The 23747-nt window shown below is 43.8% G+C and overlaps 1 long non-coding RNA gene across 1 annotated transcript in view; it reads left to right on the top strand.

The window, feature by feature from the left end:
• The first annotated feature begins 6314 nt into the window (after positions 1-6314).
• The window catches only part of LOC104969151 (uncharacterized), a 30099-nt gene continuing 12666 nt past the window's right edge, over positions 6315-23747 (top strand). The window contains exons 1-4 of the long non-coding RNA XR_003035746.2: positions 6315-6516; positions 7136-7329; positions 8022-8109; positions 9897-10035. This is a non-coding gene — a long non-coding RNA (uncharacterized lncRNA). The remainder of the gene's footprint in view (positions 6517-7135; positions 7330-8021; positions 8110-9896; positions 10036-23747) is intronic.

The raw sequence follows: 23747 nt of genomic DNA, 5'->3' as shown, positions 1-23747 counted from the left end.
ATTATTCTCTATTCACCGCTTAGCATGGACGAGTTAGCTGTTACAGGGGTGGCAGGAGATGAATTCAGCGTGTTCATGTGCTGTTGTATCCACCAAAGGAGAAAGTGACTGAACTCAGGGCCTCATGAACCCTCAGGCTTCCCTGGTGGCTCAACTGGTAAAGAATCTGCCTGCTGTACAGAAGACCTGGGTTTGATCCCTGGGTTGGGAAGATCCCCTGGAGAAAGGAGCGGCTACCCTCTCCAGTATTCTGGCCTGGAGAATTCCATGGACTGTGTAGTCCATGAGGTCGCAGAGTCGGACATGACTGAGTGACTTTCACTTTCAGAAAGTGACATGAACCCAGGGCCTGAAGACTCCCAAATGCTTCAGGGTGGAGATAGGGAGACTTGTCTTCACTCTCCTGAGTGGGACTGCTGGGAATGGGGAGGGGTATGGTCATTCTTACCAACCCTGCTATTTTTTTCACTGTAATGCACATCACATCAACTCTGTGAACTAGGTATTATTATCCACACATGAAGAAAGAAGGCTCAAAGAGGTTATGTAATTTGCTCAAGACTGTGCATCTGGAAGAAGCTGAAACAGGATCTGCTTCTGACTTGGCCCAGGATTGTACCATCCGGGCTGGCCTCTAGAGACAGGAAGCTGCCCAGGGGCGGAGCCAATGCTCTCAAAGGACATGCCCCTCACTTATGATGGTTAATTCAGGGGAGGGGCTGCATGTGTGTGTGTGTCTCTCCCTCTATATATATACACATATATATGTATATATCTATATATGTATGTATGTTAGTCCCCAAGGACGGCAACACAGGTGAGAAGGGCTATTTTGCTGCTCAGCAGGCATGGCTCCTAACCACCTGCCCTAGTTCTCTCCTTTCCTCTTTAAGGATTTTTTTTCCCCTCTGAAGTGACATTGGGAGGCAGAAGAATCTTGCAGAGGTGTTATAAATAATGACGCTAGTGTTATGTGCTGCATAAGCTGCTTGATTGCATAGAGCTATCAGATACCTGGGTGGGGATGGGGAGGTAGAGGAAGGGAACAGTGCAGGCACCTTCTCTTTGGGCGAAAGAAACTCAGACCATCCTGCCTGTTGGGCAAATATACAACAGGGCACTGGTTCCCATGTCCTTAGCAGAGATGTTTTTGTAGAAGCACTGTTATTTGCTTTTTCTGGGTATCTATTTAGAGGTGGGTTTCCTCCCCAGGTGGCCCTCTGAATGGAGGTGGAAAAGGAGATGAGTGAGAAGGGAATTTATAAGTACTGTCCAGGTGCAGCAAGTCGGGTACATGGCCCCTTGCTTCACCTGCATTTTTAGAACCAGAGAGGACAGTGCTTGCTTCCTCTCAGCCCAGAAGATGGACTCGGATCCTCTGCATCGGTCAGCTAAGACAACTTCTGTGAGAATATGTTTTCTAATGTGGGACTTTTCTTGGAGGAAAACCTCTGAAGCGGAAAACCCATAATCTGCTTAGGATGTAATTTCTTCTTTCCTTTTGCTCGCTCTAGGTCTTCACTCATTCTATTTGTCTTTTAAGACCCTGGGACTTTAATTAATCCCACTTTTTCTTTATCTCCAGGGATTTGACTTTAGCTTATTTTAAGATGACAGATTACCAAACCCTTTTTCTTCATCTTTCCAAAGATTTGCAAACTGCCAGAACTACTTAAATGCGGGTAATCTGAAGAAACGTTGGCTAATTCTATCCAAATATGGGTGTGTTTTTTTTTCCCCTAGACGAGTACAAAATGACTTTTTGGAGTTGAGAGAAAACTGAAATTATTTTATTATTTTATACAGGAAGACAGAACCCCGAGAAAGAGCAAAAAGTGATGTAAGAATAACATTAGACTGGGGTGGAAGCTTCTCTAGGTTTCTATGCTTTTAATTTTCACATGCTCGCCGCCCTTTTCCACACAAACCTTGAATGCTGGTGAATTGCTGCTTTTTTGAAAAGGGTGAAAAGTCAATCCACTGCCATGAGTTTGACTCACAGGATTATCACCAGAAGAAAGCCTATAAAAGTGTGCTTTGCGGTGGCCATGCAGGCTTTTTAATTTCTTTGATAATTCCTCCGCTGTTCTGTTTTGCTGCAGCTGGGACTGACCTACTTTGTCCCTTCGTTACAGGGTTCTGCATAGTTATTAATAACAGGACGAGGAGGCTCTGATGTTCAAACTCGTCCCTGAAACGCAGCAAGACCTCTCAGCTTCAAATCCCCAGCCCGACTTCATGAATTTTATTTATGCATTCATTTATTTGTGTGATGTCTGGTGCCGAGCCGCGGATGAAAAATTAAAACGTAAATTCATCAGCAGGACCCAGAGCAGAGCTGGATTAAAATTTGAACTCCTGAACTTCGAGGCCCCTCCTGCCACAGAGAAAACAAGAGCATCAGCTGAGCTCCACAAACAAAGGAAGAGCTTCTCTCTCCTCCCACAACAACAGGCGAAAAGGCAGACCTGAGAACACTCAGGCTCCAAATGTCACTCACAACATCCCAAACCAAAACAAAAGCAATGCGCCAAACAGCCACACAAACAGAGGCGGGCGGGACAGGCTTCTAGTAAGCCCTGGTCAGTTGCCAAAATTGGCTTCTGGCTGCTGGCCCTGCGGGAATTACGTAATTCCCAGATAAGGGCCCTCAACTTCAAATTTCATCCTCTCATCTTAGACTTTTACTCTGAAGAGCTGGCAGCAAAAATAGGTGAGAATCTCACTTCCACTGATGCAGTGAGGCTGCTGATTTCTATTAGGCAATTTTGTTGTTCAAGTCATTGGGATGGTGTTGGAAGGAAATGCCATGTTTGTGAGATAATAGAATAACCCCACCCCCACCCCTGCCAAAGTAACCGCATTGCCCTCCATCTTATACTCTTGGGTCACCCACGACCTGATTCTCTGAGATCAGTAAATGCGAGTGTCCGCAGTGCAGAACCTTGCATATTTCACCCTTCCACAGTGGGATGGCAGGCTGTGGCCGAAGAACAGAGCTGATGTGCTGGGGTCTTGCTAAAGAGAAACAGGAGGCATAGGAGAGAGTTGAGGCTGGTGGCTGCTATCAGAAGACATATTAGTGAAATGACCCCCTGAGAACCAGGTACCTTTCAGATGTCCTCTCATTTCCTACTCACAACAGCCTTATGATTCTCTTTTCATAGGGGAGGAAATTGAGTCAAGGATAAAGCAGCCTGCCTGTAATCACACAGCTGGTTAGTGTGGCTGAGGCCTGAAAGACTTCAAAGCTTATTCCATACCCCAGGCCAAAAAAGCTCTGCTACATCAAGTTCAAGGGATTTAGGTAAAGCGTCCAGTGGCTTCATTAGTTCCATAGGACCCTGTCTGATTGAGCTGCTAAAGGTCTTTATTGCTAGCGTCAAGGCTGCCTCTGTGTTTTCTTATGGCTCCTAGCCATGTGTGGCCATTTACATTTAGATTAGTTATGATAAAATCAAACCATTTAGTTCCTCTATCACACTAGCCACATGTCAGGGATCAGTAACCACATGTGGCTAGCGGCAGTCTTTCTGGATGGCACAGGCTTCTAGCATGTTTTCAACTTCACTGAAAGAAAGTGTTATTGGCTAACGGTGGAGATGGAACATTCTAGTTGTTAATTTGACCTCTTCCTTGTAGCCTGCACTTAGTTCTTCTGGGCTTGAAATCCAGACCTATCACAACAGACATTCTAGTCCTACTCTGGGTTTCCACTGGGATAGGTTTCCTCTAAGCAGATTTCTGACCTCTGTCTGACTCTTTACTCAGTCTACTCCAGGGAGTCTACTCCAGCAAATCAGATGCTTTGCTGATTGGTCAGTTTGGGAAGAATAACTTGCAATGGGTTACCCACTGAGAACAAGTTCCGCTGGTCCCACAAGGCTCTGCCCCTGGGGTGGGCATGGTTTGGGGATGCCCGATGCCTTCTGTTTGCCTGTAAATCTACTCTCTAACCTTGTCCACCCTGCTCTAAGCTCCAGGAGGCTGGTCTACATCCATGAGGTCCTTACACCTCTGTCAGACCCACTGCATTGTGTGATCTTACACTCCCAACTGTAATTTATGGCCAAGTGGAAGGGCTACATCAGGGAGAGGGCACAAGCAGGGACAGGGGCACAGAAACCACATGAGCAGGTCGCCTGGTGTATTTCCCCTCCCATCCTTCCACTGAGGCCTCAGTTCACATCTATGGCTACAGGGCATGAGAAGGGCTATTGATGAGCAAACTAGCACCCTAACAGGCAGGGCAAGGAAAGAGAAGAAAGAGGCATACCACTCCAGATTGGAAGGTGGCAGTTTTCACAAGCAAGGGAATTTACATAGAAGGCTTGTCAAGACCAGTAGATCTCCAGGCAGAATCCTGAAGTTTATATGGAGGCCTTAACTGAGTTCAGCCACGTATACTATCCAGAGGATCTCAACAACACATTGATCTCTCAAGGCTGTGCCTGTGAAAATGGCTCCAACTGTGGAAATGATGGGCAGCATGTACATTCCAAGGAGGGGCAGGAGGTGGGGAGCTTCCCATTGCCTAAGTCCAGCTCTCTGGTCAACTGGAGGTCAGATTCTCTCTGTGAACTCCTCCAACGAGATGCCTGTGACCATCTGATGTTGAAGGTAAAAGGTCACACTGGTTCATAGATGGATTGGCTTTTTATGTGAGTATAAACTGAAAGTGGGCTGCTCTCTTACAGTTCCATTCAGGGATGGCCCTGAAAGAAAGAGTGAAGGGAAATTCTCCCAACAGAGATTTGAGAGATATATCTGATCTGCCACTATGTATAGAAGGAGAGGGCTTCCCAGCTGGCTCAGCGGTAAAGAATTCGCCTGCCAATGCAGGAGACACAGGAGATGCGGGTTCAATCCCTGGGTTGGGAAGATCCCCTAGAGTAGGAAATGGCAACCCACTCCAGTACTTTTGCCTGGGAAATCCCATGGACAGAGGAGCCTGGTAGGCTACAGTCCATGGGTTGCAAAGAGTGGGACACAACTGAGCCTGCACTCACTCACGCATGGAAAGAGAAATAGCCCAAAGTAACAACAAATATCTGATTGATCAAGGCCTGGAAAGAGGAAGATTGGAGAATTAAGGACCATGAGATCTGGGGAAGAAGCCTGTGAAGCATCCATGGGCTGGAGCATGGTGTGTGACAGACTTTATATCAGATATTAATGCTCAACAGAAAGCATGTATTAACCATGGAAGAGGCACTAAACAACCAAGTTGAAGAAGTGACTTATCCAGCTGAATTCAATCCTTGAATGGATACTCAGTACTGGCAAAATGCGCTTCATGCCACGGTATTAGGAATGAAAGCTGTGCATTGACTCAACAGCATGGGCTTCCTCTCATCAAGGCTGGTTTGCCACTGCTGAAAGCCCAGCTTTCTAGGAGCAGAGATGAGAACTGAGCTGCTGATTTGACACCGTCCCCTGTAGAGGCCCACCAGCCACTTGGTGGCAAGTCAATACATCAGACCCCTCCGATCTTGGAAGGAGCAGCTGTCGGTCTTGACTGAATCAGCATGCACAGCAGATACGAAATTGCCTGAAAGCATCTGCGTGACAGAGGACTTAGAGAGTGCTGGATCCCCTGCCACAGGGCTTCTGTGAACTGAAGAGCCTGGTTATAGACCAGGAGGTGTGGCTGTGGGCACATGACCTTGGAATCTGCTGACCTCATTACATGCTGCATCATCCAGAAATTGTTGTCTGTGTAAATAGCTTCTTAACGCAGATCCAGCTTAGAGATGTTAAACTGTGAGGATTGGCATCATCCCCTAGGACACAGTATATACCCTACATCAACAACTATTATAGAGCGCAGTGTCCACAGTAGCAACCGTGAATCTGGAACCTAGGCGTAGAAGTGGGTGTGGCTCTGCTTATATCACTCTCAGTGACCCTCTTAGGGAATTTGTGCTTCCTGCACTTGGGTTACTGCATTTCTAGGCTTTGGGGGTTTGATTTCCAGAGGGAGAACATTTCTATCAGGAAATCCAGTTGGGTGTCCCATTAAGCTCTTAAGTTCTATCATACTGACTGACCTTTGTGCCAAAGTCTATCAAGCAAGGGAACTAGTTTCCATCCCAGTAGGAGTACTTGACCCTAATGATCAGGAGGTAGGGCTGCTATAACATACTGGGGTGTCTCTTGGAACCCCCTTGCCCACTTTAAGAATAAGTGGATGAAGGAGTATCCGTAGTCTGAGAAGGGCATAGTGACCAGGGGCTCAGATCATCTTGCTGCTGAGGGCCAGGATGACCCCACCAGGTTAGACCAACAGAGGGGCTAGCCGAGGGGGAGCGAAATCTAAAACGAGGAGCAGAGTGGCGGGATGGTGTGTATCTGTTACCTGGAGAGCAGCTGCAGCAACAGGAGCTGGAATTCATGTCACTAACTTTCCTCTGGTAACTTGACCCAGAAAAACAGGCCAGCCAGAATCCTGGAGAAGCTGTTCCCAGATTTTACTATTGAAGACAGTGGATCCAGGTGGCTCAGCACTGAACCCTAGTGAGTACGATGGGGACTCTGCAGGATCCCCTTTAAGAGGAGCTCATTCTCCCGGCTTCTGAGAATGGGAGTGACTTGTGCCTCTGAGATGAAGCCTCTCTGGGAATTAGTTTCCCCTAAAGAGAGCAACAGAAGGGCTTCTCTGGTAGCTCAGTGGTAAAGAATTCACCTGCCAATGCAAAAGATGGAGGTTCGATCCCTGAGTCAGGAAGATCCCCTGGAGAAGGAAACGGCAACCCACTCCAGTATTCTTGCCTGGGAAATCCCATGGACAGAGAAGCCTGGTAGGCTATAGTCTATGGAGTCTCAAAAGAACCAGACATGACTAAACAAGAACAACAACACAGAGAGCCACAGGTCATGCTGTCTGCAGGTCACACTCCACTCCCACAGGCAGCCTGCATCGTGTGTGATGAGGGTAAAAGCCCAGCTTCCTTGCGTCAATCAAGCAGGACATCTGGGAAGGCTCATCCCAGTCTCTGGGTCAGATGAGGCTTTAGATGACACTTCTTAGGGATTCAGCACCTCTCTGGCCCAGCTCCACTTCTTCCCCTCCGCAACAGGCATAGCTCTTGAGTGTAAGCCCCACTAAACTTCCTGTTTGCTAAATCTCTTTCAGAGCCCTTTTCCTGGGGCACCAACTTCGGACAGTGCTCTTCCTCAGCTCAGAATACTTTCCCTGCTCACCCTTCTGATGGATTCTCTTGGGATTATCCAGATTTGAATGTGTCCTCTGAGTGCTGCTGGGACCCTCATTGACTGGCACAGTGACATGGGACAGGCCCGCTGCAAGCTCCAGACACACCCCTACTGGTGAGTAAGTCTGCCTGGTTCTGAGGATCACTCTCAGTAGGACCCCTGCCCGCATGTAGAATCTGCATCCTCAAACCTACAAAAAATCAACTCAATTAAGACATTTTGGCTTCTCCATTAATTCTGTGTTTAAATTATTCATATTCAGAGCATGAGTCGGGAAATACTCATTGTTGGCTCTCTCAGAAACCCCCAACCCCAAGGAGTGCAACTTGTACCAGATTTAGGTGCAGCAGCCAAGTGTTTGGCCTGATCAAGGGTTCCGTTTTGACTGCGTGTTTATTTCTGTGTTTGTGTGTGTAAGGGTATCTAGCAAGCTTGGCCTCCTTTCAATAGGGCAGCTATTCCCCTCCCACCCCACACGCACTGCCCCTCATGGGACCCTGACAGGATGAGCAGGTTGATTGAATCTCTCTGATTCTCAAGGTTATTTAAGATGTGGATGTGTTCGTATCCAAAATCTCTTTTTAAAATTTATTTTTTCATTGTATAATTAATAAGTGAACTCATTCCCTTCGTTTAAAAAATAATTAAAGCATTCCAGATAAGGTGAAAATTCCTTTTGGCTGTGGCACCAGTCCCAGTCCCCTCCCAGAAGACAAATTATTATCCTACAGACATTTTCCAAATTGGCAGTGTCTATTTAAATTAAAGTTGTTCCTTTTCCTTGACCTGGAAATTCTACTTTTCAGAAGTTACACTGAAGAAAGCCTCTTGAATACGCATGAGAAAGAACGAACAAGGATATTTACGGCGGCATTGTTTATAATAGCCGTAAAGGTAAGCGGCTTAGTAGGGGTCTAAATAAACTGTGGTGTATTTTAAAATTGACACTGGATGCAGTAGTGAACACAGTGAAGTAGCTCTGTAAGTGCTAACATGAAAAAAATCTTCAGGAAGTATAGTGGCGTGAAAAAGAAGTTGCAGAATGATAAATGTACTATGATTCTGTTTTATCTGGGTTATTAAAATAATTGCCTAATAGGAAACGACCTGGATTAGGAGTCTGGAGAACAGTTGGCTTTCTCCCTGTCCAGCCTATCTCAGCCATTTCTTCCCGTTTTCCTTTACCATTTCTGCTTCCCTTTTACTCCACATTCTCCCCTCTCTTAATCACTGCTTTTCACGGGTTAACATTGGAGTCAAATCTACATCCTGTGACCGGTTTCTGTTTACTCTCTTTATCAACCGGTTGAACTCAGTTGATGAGCAACATGGCTAATCCAAACTGGTAGTTAAAGTCTCAAAATAAATGGATACATTGCTTGCGCCCCAGCTCACATGGTCGAATTGATGAATAATTAATTGAGGGGCAACATGATCTGTCTATGGAAACCTGCCCACTTGGGCTACTCTAAAAGCTTCAAAGATAAACCAACAATTTGACAAAGTTATGAAAAATATGTACATATAAAAGAAACTTCAATTGTGGGTTGAATAATAAAAGGCTAGCGTTTGCATTAAACAAAATGCAATAGTATTATATTTTGTGTTACATGTAGCCTGAAGAATTCCAGTCTAATGGCTTCTTTTTATATTGGAGAGAATTGTGGCCCAAGGAAGTGAGGTCACAAAGCAGCCCTGCTGGTTTAGCTGGTTTTCTGATGACACATTTTTTTAGACAGTGGAGATGTTCATTCTTCTTTACTCTGGTTCTCTCTCTCTCTTTCTGATATGAGAGGATCCAAACATCTGCTTGTTTCCTCATGGGTCTGTGATTGAGGCACAGTCTTTATGAGATGGATGCAAATGTCTGACATAGTCCTGAATGGGGTAATGGCAGGAAGGAGCAGCTCTGGGACTCTCTAGAATTCTCCATCACGGTTAAATAATGTTCCAATGCTAGAGGGTCTTGGAATAAAATCCTATGGCCACAGGAATTGGACAATTGTAGCTGCAGGAAGAAACTCTGAAGTATGGTTATCACATAAATACAGGGCACCAGTTAAGTTTGAATTCAAGGTAAATAATGAATACTTTTTAAATATAATTATGCCCAGATATTACATGAGACAAATTTATACAAAAAAAAGTATTCATTGCTTATCTGAAAGTAAGTTTGACTGGGCTCCCTGTATTTTGTCTGTTGAATCTGTTAAGTCCACCCATGATACATGTAGACATACTTAACTGGCAGTGTCTTACAACGTGAGAGCACGTCGTTTTGCGTGTTTATTTGTCTTGCTGACTCTAAAATTATAAATTATGACCAATTCTTTGAACTCAAAGAGTGCTGGATATTTAATCAATTTTAGGGTTCATTTTCTAATAACTGGAATGTCCAGCAAAGAAACAGGTGGTTTTAAAAAAAAGAGTGCATCCCTGAGCCAAAGATAGTACTACAGCACCATTTTTAATAACTAAGGACTGGGAGGATAAAAAAGGTCATGAATAGGAACTTTTTTGTTTAAAAAATATTAGGGGCACATCTATGCAGTTAGATTTTTCCACAGGTAGATCTCTTTTCTTCTGGCCTTTGAAGCTTCTAGCTAATTTTATGACAGGACTGTCACTGTTCTCATAACACGACCAACTGTTTCCTCAACTGACAACTGTTTCCCCAACAGACACCTGTTTCCCAAACAGACATGCGGGTCCGTCTGACTCTTCAGAGTCACTCCTCCCATCCTCCAGGATGGTTCCCTGTGTCCACAGTGGGATGATGTCCACGTCCATCTTGAAATAAGCAGAAGAGCGGCATGCATGGTAAGATCCCATTTGTGAAAATTCTCAAAAGCATCAACATAAATATTGGTAAAAACAACACTTTTTTCTGGTTAAATACCTAAGAAACTCTTAAGACTATTTATTTTGGGATGGTATCAATTATTGAAGGTTGGAGAAAAAGACTTTGTATTTATTTTATACCTTTATGGATGGATATTTAAAAAAAAACAAAACTGTTCACATTGAAACAGGCTGAGTATTTACCTTTTATCCACCACACTCTCAGCGATGGACTGGAATTTGTGACAGAAGGAGGTCTTCTGGCATTCCCTTGAACTTAAAAATTGTATAAATATAACTACTTTGAGAAAAGCCCGTCAGCTAGCCTGGATACCACTGTTAATGCCTTTGAGCTTCCTCAGTCTCCACTGCCCAGTGGAAAGCTCAGATGAGAGGAAAGTGTCTCCCAAGGCATCTGTGGCCGATTGCACGTATTTTTGCCAGTGAGTGTATATGCACACTGTGCACACTTATCCTGAGGGTAAGGAGTATGAGCCTAGGGTCCACAGATCCCCATGCAGTTCTTAGTCTTATGTTCAAGGCAGGTCCAGACACTTCAATGACCAGAAAAGAAAACTTTTTAGTTCTCCTATTAATCATAACTCAAGCTACATGAAATTGCTATTGCATAGGCACAAAAAATTGGCTGAATATCAGCAATTTCATATTGCTCAAGTAATACTACTTCTGAGCATCCCTGTTTATTTTCTCCCTTGATAAGTTAGAAAAACAAATCAAAACAACCAAAGTATGTGTATTTCTAGGCTTCCAAATCTGCCTTAACTTTTATATTACCTATTATTGATGATCCCTATTAATAAACATCTAAAACTTAGGTAGCATTTTGTATGTAGCAGGTGTTTTAAATACTTTGCATACATATGCTTATTCACACTTTACAATAAGCCTCTGAGATAATTCTGTTTTTTTCATTTTGCCTATGGCCAACCCGAGGGGTGCAGAGTTCCAGCATCTCGCCTGTGTGGGTGCAGCTGTAGCTGAGGGAGCAGGGCCGAGTCCATCCGAGGCTGACTTGTAACCATGATGTCACACGGTCTTTCCTTTGTTCCCGTCCCTGACTTTCAGCCATTGCCCTCTCATAACCTGATCTCTTTCCTAGTAGACAAGTTGGCCTCTCTGGGCTCCGCCAGGGCACATGTACTGTATTCTAGGTTGGTCCCTTGAAGCAGTGTAGGAGTTTATCTAGACTTCCCTGAGGGCTCAAACTATAAAGAGTCTGCCTGCAGTGTGGGAGACCTGGGTCCAATCTCTGGGTCGGGAAGATCCCCGGAGAAGGAAATGGCAACCCACTCCAGTATTCTTGCCTGGAGAATCCCATGGACAGAGAAGCCTGGCGGCCTGCAGTCCATGGTCGCAAAGAGTCGAACACACGACTGAGCGACTGGCACACAGGTTGGTCCCTTGAAGCGATGTAGGAGTTTGTCTAACTGCGTTGAGGCCCTGCACCCAGCAGTTTGGAGTGGAGGTCCTCAGGCAGGCAGCGGCAGCCTGATCCTTCCTTGGTGCAGGTGCCAGTCTCATGGCAGGGAAACAGTCCTTGAAAGAATCATCAGTTTTCTCCTGAGCAGCTGCTCCTGCAGGCCCCGTGGAGACACCTGGTTTAACCATCCCCACGAACATGCTCTCCACCCCCCTGCACGTGGAGCTCCTTGCTCCTTTGTGCCTCTGCATCATTTTCCTAAAACAGTGGTGCTGAGGCTGCAGCCAGGCAGAGTGGCTGGTGTGTCCCACAGAAGGAGAGGACCCACCGCTTAGTACCCATGGGCACGATCCTTAAATTTTCAAACTCAAGTCAGTTACTTCCCATGTACAGTGAGCATAATCACGCACATTTTGGGGTAGTCATGTGCCTTAACTAGTTCTTAGATGTAAAGTCTGATATAACAGGCATGCCTGCTAAGTCACTCAGTTGTGTCCGACTCTTTGTGACCCCATGGACTATAGCCCCCCAGGCTCCTCTGTCCATGGGATTCTCCAGGCAAGAATATTGGAGTGGGTTGCCACTCCCTTCTCCAAGGGATCTTCCTGACCCAGGGATCGAAGCCAGGTCTCTTGTGTCTCCAGCATTAGCAGGTGGGTTCTTTACCACTAGAGCCACCTGGCAAGCCCAGTATAACATGGGGCACATGGAAAATAATAGGAAGAAGCAGCACTGGGGTTCAGTCACTTCTATGTGAAGCTGAGCCTGTGACATGGGCTAACACAGTTTTCTTTGGCTTATAAAGTGTACTTTCAGCAATAACCATGACATTTAGCTAGTGGTAAAGAAACTGCCTGCTAGTGCAGGGGATGTAAGAGACATGGGTTCGATCCCTGGGTTGAAAGGATCCCCTGGAGAAGGGCATGGCAACTCACTCCATTATTCTTGCCTGGAGAATCCCATGGACAGAAGAGCCTGTGGGGCTACAGTCCATGGGGTTGCGAAAAGTCAGGCATGACTAAAGTGACTTAGCACACACCTCATTTAAAGGTACTTTTGTTGTTGTTGTTGTATAGTTGCTAAGTTGTGTCCGACTCTTTTGTGACCCGATGAACCGTAGCCTGTCAGGCTCCTCTGTCCATGGAGTTTCTCAGGCAAGAATACCAGAGTGGGTTGCCCTTTCCTCCTCGAGGGGATCTTCCTGACCTAGGGATTGAACTTGTGTCTCTTATGTGTCTTGCTTTGGCAGGCAGGTTCTTTACCGCTGAGCCACCAGGGAAGCCCAAAGTTGCTTTCAGATTTATTAATTACATCTTGTTATCCGTAAGTGAGGAAGTTTAGACCTGCTGTTTCCTTCCATGAGGATAGAGTTGGACTATTTTTGGTATCTCAACCTGCACTCATTTCTTCCCACCCTTGGGGTGGGGAGGAGGAGGGTATGAAATTGCCTACTTGGTGAGTTTCTCCTTGCATCCTCCTTTCTTGTGGGGCTTATCAGCTACCCTGAGCAGATGGTCTCTTCTACTGCAGCAGAGGCAGTCCCCTGTACTCACTGGTCCAGAATCTGGGCTGAGAACGTGGGTCCTATATTACAATTTTTGTTGAAATGTTAGAATGTGGGATTTTTCTGAGCAATATATCTCAGAAGATCTATTAGAATTCAGTTTCTCCTTTGCTCTCAGACCATGCATTGGCTTTGTCAAAAATTTCAAATGCTGATTAAACTCATGTGTTGCATATATCTAGTATTTTAGGCAATAGTTACCATATTAATATGAATATTTGAGATTTGCTGTTTGAGATATTTGAATAATTTGATACTGGAATATTATAAGCATTCATGCTGTTATTTAAATATGTGATGGTGTAATAGATTTTTTTTTTCACTTCTGTGACTTTTTTTCTGTGCTCAGTTTTGGAATGGATTGAACACAATATTCATTTTAGTGTGATTGAACTGGGTCTTACTGATGAAATGGAGTTTGTTCCCCCAGAAATGCCTCACAGTTTGTTTTTTAAATGACGTAGAATAAACATTTATTCTATAGTCAAATTGTAGCTTAGTTGGTAAAGAATCTGCCTGCAATGTGGGAGACCTGGGTTCCATCCCTGGGTCGGGAAGATCCCCTGGAGAAGGAAATGGCAACCTACTCCAGTATTCTTGCTTGGAGAATGCCATGGACAGAGGAGCCTGGCAGGCTGCAGTCCATGGGTCGCAAGAGTTGGACATGACTTAGTAACTAAACCACCATCACAGAATAAACATACAGAAAAGTACATTATAGTATACTGGCACCCAAATGGAGAGAGCTCAGAGCTCCCAGTCACAGCCCCTACCTAGTAAACTACAGTTTTGACCTCTCACATCATCCACGAGCGTTGCTGGGGTTTGAACTTGATGCACATGCAGTCACACCGTAGACACTTGGTGGGATCTGGTTTCTTTTCAATTAGTAGCACTCTAGTTTCTTGATTCTGCAAATAATGCTGTGCTGGTTTCTAAGCCAGTTTTTGGAAAGGGAAGGAGGCAGGCCGGGGAGGGAGGAGGAAGAATGGGGAAGCGAGAGGGAGAATGTGTATGAGGGTACCGCTTGTCTGTTGCTACTCTGAAAGTGATGCAGCCCATGAAGAATTGGGGGAGAGTATAAACCAGCTTTGCCTTCTTGCCTTTCTTTTTCTTTGGGATGGTTTTGGTTACTGCCTCCTGTACAATGTTATGAAACTCCCTCCATAGTTCTTTAGGCATGAGACCTAATCCCTTGAATATATTCATCACCTTCACTGTATAATCATAAGGGATTTGATTCAGGTCATACTTGAATGGCCTAGTGGTTTTCCCTACTTCTTCAATTTAGGCCTGAATTTTGCAATAAAAAACACATGATCTGAGCCACAGTCAGCTCCAGGTCTTATTCTTACTGACTATATAGAGCTTCTCCATCTTTGGCTGAAAAGAACATACTCAATCTAATTTCAGTATCGACCATCTGGTGATGTCCATGTGTAGAGTTGTCTATTGCATTTTTGGAAAAGGGTGTTTGCTATGACCAGCATATTTTCTTGACAAATCTTTATTAGCCTTTGCCCTGCTTCATTTTGTACTCCAAGGCTAAATTTGCCTGTTATTCTGGGTATTTTTTGACTTCCTACTTTTACATTCCAATCCTCTGTGATGAAAAGGACATCTTTTTTTGGTGTTAGTTCCAGAAGGTGTCATAGGTTTTCATAGAACTGGTCAACTTCAGCTTCGTCAGCATCAGTGGTTGGGTATAGACTTGAATTACTGTAATATAGAATGGTTTGCCTTGGAAATGAACCAAGATTATTCTGTCATTTTTGAGATTGCACCCAAGTACTGCATTTCAGACTTGTTTGTTAACTATAGTGGCTACTCCATTTCTTCTAAGGGATTCTTGCCTACAGTAGTAGATATAATGGTCATCTGAATTAAATTTGCCAGTCCATTTTAGTTCACTGATTCCTAAGATGTTGATGTTCACTCTTGCCATCTATTGCTTGACCACATCTAGTTTACCTTGATTCAGGGACCTAACATTCCATGTTCCTATGCAATATTGTTTTCTTACAACATCAGAATTTACTTTCACCACCAGACATATCCACAGCTGAGTGTCAAGAAAAATGTTCCTGCTTTGGCTCAGCTTCTTCATTCTTATTGGAGGTATTAATAATTGCCCTCCGCTCTTCCCCAGTAGCATATTGGATGCCTTCTGACCTGGGGGGTGGGTGGTTCATCTGTGGAAGTGGCAGATTTTATTTTCTTGGGCTCCAAAATCACTGCAGACGGTGCCTGCAGCCATGAAATTAAAAGATGCTTGCTCCTTGGAAGAAAAGCTATGACCAACCTAGACAGCATATTAAAAAGCAGAGACATCACTTTACTGAAAAGGTCCGTGTAGTCAAAGCTATGGTTTTTCCAGTAGTCATGTATGGATGTAAGAATTGGGCCATAAAGAAGGCTGAGAGCCAAAGAATTGATGCTTTTGAATTGTGTTACTGGAGAAGACTCTTGAGAGTCCCTTGGACAGCAAAGAGATCAAACCAGTCATTTCTAAAGGAAATCAACCTTGAATATTCATTAGAAGGAATGTTGTTGAAGCCGAAGCTCCAATACTTTGGCCCCCTGATTAGAAGAGCCAATTCATTGGAAAAGACTCTAATGTTGGGAAAGATTGAAGGCAGGAGGAAAAGGGGGTGGCAGAGGATGAGATGGTTAGATGGACATCGCTGACACAATGGACATGAATTTGAGCCAACTCCAGGACATAGTGGAGGACAGAGGAGCCTGGTGTGCTGCAGTCACTAAGAGTTAGATACGACTTAGTGACTGAACAATAACAATATAAACCAGCTGTATTAGTGACTACTTGAGACCTTGTTTAGGTGAGAAAGTAAATTGGATCTGAATGAAAATCTGGCTGAACTGACTTGCTTTGGCTGTACCGTGGTGATATGAACATGTGGTCCAGATACCCGTGAACCTCAAGAGGACCCCAGGATGTTGGCCTGGCTGGATTTTACAGTAGTGACCTGCGTCTCCTTTGCAACAAATGTCTGTTGGGACATGTTTACTTCTAGGTGTTCACCAAAGTGATCGATAATAAACGAATGACCAAATAACAGCATCTTTCCTCTTTTCCACATTATGTGCCCTCTGTGGAACACTAGAGCATTCTAAAGAAGATGAAGACTGTGTTTGTCACAGCCACATTCACATGACAGACATGGGCTTCATGATGGAGGCAGTCATGTTTGTCCATGTGCTTCCCAAACTCTTCAACATCTTTTCCAAGGATATACCCTGAATATTATCTTTCAGGTTCTGAGGGCCTTCATGCTGCTCATTATTCAGGGTGGAGGGGAAGTTAGATAGTTTTCTCAGTCTTCTAAGTGAGAAAGCTAGAATGTGAATCTCCCAGTCTGATTTCCTGTCCAGTGATTGTTTATTCCATGGCATGAATGAAACGTAGTGATCATAGTATATTCTTTCAACTTTTCAGATGAGGCGAGAAGATTGTGTATCTTTTCCCAGGCTCAGTGGCCTTTGACTTCATCACGCTGTCTCCCATCTTCCTCACCTCTTTGCCAACCTCAATCCAAGTTTTCTCTGAGCTCCTACCAGCATTTCATGATAAACATGTGTTTTAGCTATTTGGTTCACTATTCTGGACTAATAATTACTGAATCTAATTAGGACTTGTAGGACAGAGAGTAGAGGACAGTAATGCCTTGGTATTGTTGTGGGAAAGCTACTTTGGGACAAGAGAACCCCCATCATGTCCCTAAAAATCATACCTTGTAAGTTCCTTTCTACTCCATTTCTGTGTAGATTTTTGTCCTCAGATTATTTGTTTGCTCAAAAATTACTCATTGAGCACCTACTAAGTGCCAGATGATGTTCTGAAGGCTTGGGAGGGCACGTCCATGAGCAAAATAGACAAAAGTCCCTGAGCTTATGAGCCTTAAGGGGGAGGGATAGAGAACCAGCAGTAAGTATTATAAATGATAAATGTGTCAATTACATGATCTATTAGATGATAAGTGGTATGGGAAACAGCACAGTAGGAAGGTTGGGGAATACTGGGGGCAGGTCACTGCAGGTTTAATAGAATGTTCTAAGTGGACTCACTGATAGTAAAGACTTACAGGCAATAAAGGACTAAGCTATGTAGATATTTGAAAGAAGAGCAGCCCACAAAGAGGGACAAGCCAAGGCAAAGGCCTTAACGTAGGAGCATGCTTGGAATGTTTAATATGAGGTGGAAGACCAGTGAGGGAGTAGAAGAACAATAAAAGGTGAAGTCACAGAAGTAACCAGGAGTCAAACCATGTAGTAGCTTGTCTGTCGTTGTTCGGACTCTGGCTTTCCCTCTGATCGAAGTGGGGCAAGGGATTGCAAAGCTTTAACCAGAGGAGAAACTTGCTATGGCTTACATTTTAACTAATCATTTTGGTGGCATTGTTGAGAACAGGCAGTTGGTGGGTGTGAGATAGAGTGGGAGACCAATAAGAGGCAATTTTAATCACCAGGTTGAGGGATGATGGTGGCTTCGAGTAGTGAAGAAAAGTGCTCATAGTCTGGATACATGACTTCCTGATGTAATGGACATGGAATATAAGAGAAAAAGAAGCCAAGAATGGTTTTGGTGTTTTTGCTATAAGCAACTTAATAATTGGAGTTGCCATCATCCGAGATGGGAAAGACTGCAGGAGCAATGGAATGGGAGGTGATCTTGGACCTCAAAGCTGGGCATGTTGAGAACAGGTGTCCTTTAGATGTCTCAGGTAGAGATGTTGAGTCTGGAGTTTGGCAGCATTCTAGTGGAAGGATACTGTGGAAGTAATTCCCCACATACACATGATGAGCTATGAGCTAAAAGCTTAACAAAGCAATGTGGGTAGATAGAGAAGAATTCAAGGTCTGAGCTTGGGCACCCAACATTAATAGGTAAAGAAGAGGAGAAGGAACCAAGAGAGGAGATACAGGAGTTTCAAGGAGGTCATGGGTTGGGGTGGGGTAGGAGGAAATGTAGTGTTTTGGAAAACAAATAAAGAAAGTAAATGAAGGAGAAGAGAAGGTCACCCACATCAAATGTTGCTGGTGGGTCAAGCAATATGGGGATTGAGAATGAGAAATTGGCTTTAGTACTGAGATGGTCCATGGTAACCTTGACAACAGTAGTTTTCATGGGGTAGGGAGGATGAACACTTCATTGAGATTAATTTAAGAGAGAATATGGAGATAAAGATGAAATGGTGAGTATAAACAATTTTTTGAAGTGATTTCTTTTTTAGGAAGGGAAGAAAGCTATTGGGTTGATGGAAGAAGGGTGGTCAAGAGAAGCATTATTTTAAGATGGGGGAAATAATAGCATCTTAATGTGCTGATGGAGTTGTCTATATAGTGGGCAGAGGGATGGATTTCAGGGGGCACTGGGGTGGGAGGAAACAGAATCCAGTGTTAGAGCAGAGGGACTGGCTTTAGAATGGGGCATGGATGGTCCATCCATGGAAGGCAGAGGGCCTATGAGCAGAGGCTGGTACCAGGAACATGAGAGGGTGAGGGGTGGATGGGGACTCTCTTTGAATTGCTCTGTTGTTTCAGAGAAGTAAGAAGGTCATCGACTGAGAATGAGGCTGTAGGAGAAGATGTTGATGTTGAGGAGAGGGGAGAAGGTGTGAATCAGATGTCCGGGAAAGCAGAGATATGAATGAATGAGGAAAGCACTGCACAGTTGCTGGCAGCATTGAGGTTCAAGGTCATGGGTTTTAAAGGAAGCCTCTCAGCATGATCGTGTGTTTTCTCCAGGGGATCTTCATCTGCATAGCTGATGTACATAAAAGGTGGAAGACTGGATCTTTTCTCCTTTGGAAACTTTAAAAATGCAACAATTTAAATGTTCTGAGAATGAGGGAGCCACTTCAAACAATTATGTCTACCAATTTTCCTACATCTTCCTCCTTTCCCTCCCTCCCCACCTCCCCCCTCTTACTTCTTTCCTTCCTTCCAAAAGCACTTATATCTCCTGTATAAAATAATCATACCTGAGACTAGTTATGTATATTTCTTCAATAAACTTTGTGCGCATACTAAGTGCCAGGAGCTCTGTTAGGCACCGTGAAGAAACAAAAAAGCAAAGAAGACCCTAGATGCTCGTAGAGGAGAGGTGAAGATGAAACATGTCTATGACATTTATAAGATGGAAATTGGCCAGCATCAAATTGAAAATGGAACATTATGAGAATTGAGAGAGGGATACCTTGTTCCTAGCTGGAAATGAGGGATCTCTGAAGACGTGGCAGATTGTATCTTCCAAGGGTGGCCACACAGTATCTCCCATCCCACATGCTCTTCTGAGCTGAGACATCGATACTCTTCCCATTTACAGTAGGCGTGGATGTCTTCTCCTTAAATGGGTTGTGACTCATTCATAACCGATACAGTGCACAGAAGAAATGATGCCATAGAACTTCTGAGACTGGGCCAAAAGAGGAGATTCAGCTCCACCCTGTGTGCTGGGACATCATGTAAAAAGTCCTGAGCCTCCAGTTACCCCTGAGGTCACCATGTTTTGAGGAAGCCCAGGCCACATGGGCAGGCAGCTTGTAGGCGCTCTGGTTGACAGTGGTCAGCACCAGCAGTGGACATGTGACAGAGTCACCTCCGCAGCATTCTAGCCCCTAGGTGCTGAGTACCCCTCAGCTACTCAGCACCCCCAGCCATTAAGTCCTTCCAGCTCAGGTCCTGAACATAAAGGGGGAGACTCAAGCTGTCCCTGCTACACACTCTCTGAGTTCCTGACCCAAAGAGTCTCTGAGCATCTTACAATGGATTTTTTTACACCTTTAAGTCTTAGAGTGATTTGTCAAATAGCAGTAGTTATCAGAACAGAAGATTTCTTGAAACACGGAATATTGGAACCAAGTCAGTGTTTAGATGCGAAGAAAATGTGATACTAAATGAGACTGGTGATTTTATTGACTATTTTCTTTATTAGAATTTCCCTTTCACATTTGATATTCCTAATATTAAACATTCTTTTGTAGAAATATCTCTAGATATTCATCAGAACATTTATGAAGACTTTGCAATGCAGCACGTTCTTGTGATTTGATTTCGTGGTGATACAGTGCCATCAAATACACTTTAGCAAAAACTAGGTCTTGAAGAGAGTAACTTTCGTACAAAAGTTAAGAACTTCATTAACATGAAATACTAGGATATTTTCTATAAATGAGTGCTAAACAGTACTATTTACAGGGTGGCATTAAAAACAACTTGGTAGAATATGCATGTGACATAATTTGCTTTTAAAACTAATTTTTATTGTAACCATACCAGTGTTTTTATTTTTGGCTTGAACTTTTCAACTTTTATTGACTTACCAAAAGAGGATAAAGGGAGATTTTAAAGTATGATGGCTGTATAGCAATTGACTCATTTACCTGGTTAGTCTTCTCTGCCTTTCCTAGTGCAATAGATTAATAGGTGATCAAATGGGTTGATTTTATTGATTTCCTCTCCTCTTTCACCTTCTTCTGGCCACACAGATCTGTGTTGCTGCTTTCACAGTTAAGGTATTTTGTTTGCAAGTAACTGAGACCAACGTGAGCCAACTCAGGAAAAACCAATAATAACGAGAGGTGCAAGGATCTGAAAGTGTTTCCAGAATTAAAGGGGAGGCTGAAGAACCAGGAAGGGCAGGCCGAGTAGCCAGGAGCTCCAGGAATATAGCAGGTGGGAAGCCACTTCCAAGCCACTTCGTTCACTGCCTGCCCTGGCGTGAATGAGCTCCGAGTGATCATGGGCACCATGTTCCTTGGCTCACAGCTCTAATTCCCATGGAGTATGACTTGGTCCTAGGAAAGTGAGTCCCTCAGTGAAGCTCCTCTGTTGTCTGTGTCTGGTGGGAGACATATCCCAAAGTAAATCTGTGTCTTTTATGATCTGAAGGGAAATGGAAGTCAGGCAGACCAGAAAGCAGCTGTCCACCTCACTTTTGACTCCTGGAGTCATCTCAATAGCCAGCAGCACACTGGACCTCATAGATTTTTTTAAGGGGGTATGTCCTTGTAGTTTTATTTATTTTGGACCTGAGAGATTTTAGTGCATTCATTCAATCCAAGTGTTTCTGTTAACTTGCAATATACCTTATTTAAAAAATTATTTCTATTACCACATTTTGAAAAGAGTTGTTGTTCAGTGACTCAGTCATGTCTGACTCTTTGTAATGCCAGACTTTCTTGTTCTCACCATCTCCCAGGGCTTGCTCAAACTCATGTCCATTGAGTTGGTGATGCCATTGAACCATTTCATCCTCTGTCATCTCCTTCTCCTCCCGCCTTCAACCTTTTCCAGCATCAGGGTCTTTTCCAATGAGTCCGCTCTTCGCATCAGGTGGCCAAAGTATTGGAGCTTTAGCTTCAGCATCAGTCCTTCCAATGGATATTCAGCACTGATTTCCTTTAGAATCAACTGGTTTGATCTCCTTGTGGTCCAAGGGACTCTCAAGAGTCTTCTCCAACACCACAGTTCAGAAGCATCAGTTCTTCAGCACTCAGTCTTCTTGATGGTCCAACTCTCACATACATACATGACTACTGGAAAAACCATAGCTTTGACTGTACGGACCTTGGTTGGCAAAGTAATGTCTCTGCTTTTTAATATGCTGTCTATGTTTGTCATAGCTTTTCTTCCAAGGAGCAAGAGTTAATGTCTCTTGAAAAAGGTTAATGTCTTTTAAAATAGCTTCCTATTCATTGGCTCCTTCTTTGCTTACAACTTCATAAGATAGAACCAGGATTCACATTCCCTCTTGAGAGTGGAAAACTGGAGGTGTTGGGTGTTTCAGGCCCTTGTCCCAGGTCACTCTGATGTCTTAAAAATATGGTCAGGGCTCCAACTGAATTTGACTATCATTCATCCATCCATTGTCCTTCTCTTTTTTTATGAGGCAGTTTCCGTAAGGACAGCTGTTGCACCTCCTGCCCACTGGGTCTCAACATTCACTAGGAAAATGAAGTACTTTGGAAAGGGAGGATTCAAGTCTTTGCTTTACCACCTATAAGCTGGTGGTCATGATCACAATCTCTCTCACCTGAATTCTACTTACTGGTCCCTCCCAGGGCTGATAAAGAATAAAACGGAGGGATAGATATTACAGGGGGTTATGAAGCAAAGTGTCATGCAATTGTGAAGTGTTATCACTTTATCCATGCTTTTAATTCTCCTTATGTGTGTGGGCATGTGGTACATTATCACTGACTATTACACCACGTGCCGCTTCAACACAGGAGCAATAGCAGTGCAACGTGAGTTCCCTAGGGTTTTATCAGGTCAGACAGAATCAGTGTATCCAGGCCATTATACCTGGAATACAGTTTCTGCAATTTGTTTCTCTTGCAACCTGTTAAGCCTGTAAAGGTGTTCAATTTCCAAAGAATAATTAAGCCAAGGACACTGTGTCCCATCTTTGATTAAATACAGTTTTCACTTTAGAATCAGATACTTCATTTTTAAAAGTTGAATAGAATAGCATCTTAAAAAGAAAAAAAAAAGAATTCCCACTGGATAAATTTAGGCTGCTGAAAAAAAGTTTAATGTAAGATTATTCTTGGTACAGAAACATTTTCACTTGGCTGTGAATTGGATACATTTAAAAATCATTTTAGGCTCTTGCCTTTGAAATTGTGTGTGATAAGGGAGATTACTAAACAAATGTCAATAGGCATATTGGATTCAGTAACACTGCTTCCCTCATTCTAATGAACTAGTGCACCTCTGAGTGCCAGGTAAAGATGCTCTTCTGCTTACAAGAACACTTGCAGTGGCTGATTGGTGGAGAAAGCTTGATGGTAATTTTGCTCATGTTGGTCTCTCCGTTCATGCTTGGCTTACCCTGTTTCTGGGCAGACAGGACCTTTGTCTTGCACATTTAAAGCCGTTAGCCTTATCTATACAGGCCTAGGCACTTATGTACTATGTGGCAAATCTAGCCATTTCAACAGATGTACCAATTTATATTCTCTGTTGTAGATCTTCTGCATGTAATTACAATAGATGGCATTTAATAAACTTGTACTGTGTACCAGGTGCTAGACTGATAACTCTCTATGTTGTTTTAAAACCTCATGCTGTTAACATAAAACGTATTGAAAAAGATAATATGACTCATCTGGCCATGAAATAATCCAGCCATTTGGCATACATAAACTTGACCATCACCAGCTAGGATAAAAAAAAAAAGAGTGTATGTGTCTTTCCCTGAAATTTGGAGATTTTTGCTTTCTTGCTGCTTCATCAAAGAAAGCGCTCCAAGCAGAGGAGAGGCGTCCCCCTTTCTCGTTCCAGTCCCATTACATTGCTGTGGACAAGGTGGAGTGAAGACAGTCAAGACTCATGCTTGTCCCCCTAAGGGTTTGTACTCTGGGGATCCTAATAGACTCAGAAGGAGAAAGTGACCCTACTGGAGGCCAGCTCTCATCCCTAGCTCACCCACCCCTGCCAGACAGAGCTGTTGGGGTGCACCCATCTGGGCAGGCTGCCCTTTTCTCAGGACTCCTTTAGCCACTTGCAAAGCCTGGCCACATCTTCAGCCTTGGTGGACTTTTCCAAGAGGACCAGAAAATGATGGGGTTGCTTTCCCTGCTGTGGGACATGGTGGCTTCCATCAAGAACCATGACCAACGGCAGGAGAGTGACCGAGTTACAATAATACCTGTCCGTCTA

The sequence above is a fragment of the Bos taurus genome, chromosome 7 (assembly GCF_002263795.3).
Source record: "Bos taurus isolate L1 Dominette 01449 registration number 42190680 breed Hereford chromosome 7, ARS-UCD2.0, whole genome shotgun sequence".
NCBI lineage: Eukaryota > Metazoa > Chordata > Mammalia > Artiodactyla > Bovidae > Bos > Bos taurus.
This window is presented reverse-complemented; position numbering and strand designations above follow the sequence as displayed.